Source organism: Cyprinus carpio, unplaced genomic scaffold, assembly GCF_018340385.1.
Source record: "Cyprinus carpio isolate SPL01 unplaced genomic scaffold, ASM1834038v1 S000000604, whole genome shotgun sequence".
Taxonomy (NCBI): Eukaryota; Metazoa; Chordata; class Actinopteri; order Cypriniformes; family Cyprinidae; genus Cyprinus; species Cyprinus carpio.
The window spans coordinates 7-2490 of NW_024873338.1; the positions used below are offsets into that span (position 1 = coordinate 7).

Here is a 2484-nt window from a genome sequence, read left to right on the forward strand (position 1 = left end):
TTGGTTAAAGGGAGTCATCTAAAACATATGAGACCCTTTGTCGCTGAGACACCCGATTCAGATCTTCGAGTCTCTACTAATGAGCTGATGATCTGAATCAGGTGTGTTTGATTAAGGTGACATAGAACACATTCATGCAGTGTTGGGGGGGCCTCCAGGAACGCGGTTGGGAAACACTGATCTAAAACCAGGGTTGGGAAGCTGGTCGGCTCGGGGCCAACGCTTGGCAGTTTGCAGGCCAGTAATGGAAGGCAGCCGTTCCTTCCTTTGCTAGGGCGGGGTGTTCACCGTTGATGAGGACGGTAGAGACGGAAATGGTACCTCTTGTGGGAATCTCGACTGCATAATTTATGGTAGTGGGGGACTGCGTTCGCGCTCTCCCCTGAAAGTGCTGGTTGAAAAAAGCAGATGGGTTTTTTCTCCTGATCTTTTTTTATACAGAGCGTTTGTTCTGATCCAGAGAGCTGTTCAGAATGAGGACTTCCGTCCCTAGGCATGATTATTGACCGTCAGACTCCAGAGAATCTTTCTGTGCTGCTTTGGTTCGGACTGGGCCCAAAATACCTGGTGGTTTCGGTTTGCCAAAGAAGGTTTTCGACAAAAAAATCACCAAAATAGCCCCGACGAAAATTTCGCACAGACGAGACCCCGACCTGCCAATTCGAGAACCTGCCTCTCGTTCGGACTCGAGCCCAAGGATTCCGATGACATGAGGCAACGTGGCTCTGCGACGAACCGTTTGGGAGTTACGAGCGAGGCCGTACTCTCCGCCGCAGCAGCAGAGCCACCGTCGGCGGCGATCGTCCGCATGGGGGCGAGGCTCGGTCGGTGACGTTGCAGACGGAGGGAGGGGGTCCTACCGTCCCACACAGCGTTTCAGGTCTCTCCTGATTCATTTACCAAAGCCGAGAAATGGGCTGTAGGCGACATGACTCCCCGCTTCCTCCCCGCTGCAGCCATTGCGGCATTCGCTTCTCGCCTCTTTTGGCTAAGATCAAGTGTGTAGTATCTGTTCTTATCAGTTTAATATCTGCTATCTATAACCATCCCCTACCCGGGGAATACTTAATTAATTGATTTTTTTGGATCACTGGAGCTGAAGCGAGGCTTGCTCTGTCCCACGATGCCACTCATGCGGCCTTGGTATGCAGGTGTTTTTTCCCGAGGGAACGGTGTGCTTCCCTTTCCAAAGGATTTGCTGATTATTGGTGATGAAATAACTAGAAACAAGGAGACGAGGGCTTTGTCCTGGCTCCTCCTGAGTGAGTGCTGCCTCGTGCGCAGGATGGTGGGTGTGTGTGGTCCGGTGGTTTTATGTTATTAGTGAGAAATTCTCGGGGCTCGGATGGCATGCCACCTGAGGCTTGGGAGGTCTGTCCACTAACGAGCACGATGCTGAAATAGGTGTAGGTGTGAATGGTAACCCTACAAAGGGAAATTGCATACTAAACCAATCTGAGACCCTTTGTCAGAGACTTCGGATCAGGTCCTCGAAGGTTTATACTTTTTAGCTGATGATCTTATCATGGGGTGTTTTTTATTAAGGTGCACACAGAACACATTCTCTTTTTTCAGTGTTGGGGGGCCTCCTCCAGAACGCGGATTTTGGGAAAACACTGATCTAAAAACTACGGGTGTGAGAAGCATCGGGCGCGTGCCAACGCTTGGCAGTTTGTCAGAGCCAGTAACTGAAGGCAAGCACGTCCTTCCCTTGCTAGGGGCGCGGTCCACACCGTTGATTAGGACGTAAGAACTGACATGGTACCTCTGACTGGGCCGCCTGGCCTTCATATTTACCAGTGTTGCAGTGGAGCCACCATGATCAATAAGGCTGGTCACCCCAGGGCGAGGCCTCGTCCCAGTGCACTCCGCAGCCGTGCTGAACCCCTGCGAATTCCCCAAATGTGGGAATCTCGAATGCATAATTTATGGAGAGGGGGGGGACTGCGAGTGTTCCGCGTTCAATCCAACGGAAAGTGGGTTGAAAAAAAGCAGATGGGTTTTTGTTATCTCCTGATCTTTTTTTATATACAGAGCGTTTGTGTGGCTGAGCCAGGGAGTACGCTGTTCAGATGAGGCCTTCCGTCCTATGCTTGGTAGGGGTTGGTCGTTGTGGGTGGTAAGAAAAAAAAAAACAAAAAAGGTTCACTTGCGCTCATTGACAAAGTCGGCCCTGGCGGGTTTCATAATTTCTCAACAGACCTCTCACTTTTAAAGTTTTACGGGAATCGGGGACGGCTGCATGAGCTGCTGCCGAGCTGTAAGCTGGTTTTTCATGGATTGTTGTTGCCCTTTTCATTTCCTTTTCATTTTTTTTCACCTTACAGCGCCACCAAGTGGCCAGTCACAGCACCCTTTTTTCTCCTGACCACAGGATGATTATTGACCGCCAGACTCCAGAGAATCTTTCTGTGCTGCTTTGGTTCGGACTGGGCCAAATACCTTGTGCCGGTTTGCAAAATGAAGGTTTTCGACAAAATCCAA

At 50.4% G+C, this 2484-nt stretch overlaps 3 non-coding genes across 3 annotated transcripts; all 3 read left to right on the forward strand.

The window, feature by feature from the left end:
* The first annotated feature begins 219 nt into the window (after positions 1–219).
* On the forward strand, positions 220–385 carry LOC122143027. Its single transcript, XR_006158926.1, has one exon. It is a non-coding gene; the product is annotated as a U1 spliceosomal RNA (small nuclear RNA).
* A 582-nt stretch (positions 386–967) lies between these two features.
* On the forward strand, positions 968–1163 carry LOC122143028. Its single transcript, XR_006158927.1, has one exon. It is a non-coding gene; the product is annotated as a U2 spliceosomal RNA (small nuclear RNA).
* A 626-nt stretch (positions 1164–1789) lies between these two features.
* Positions 1790–1960, forward strand: LOC122143026. Its single transcript, XR_006158925.1, has one exon. It is a non-coding gene; the product is annotated as a U1 spliceosomal RNA (small nuclear RNA).
* The last annotated feature ends 524 nt before the right edge of the window (positions 1961–2484 follow it).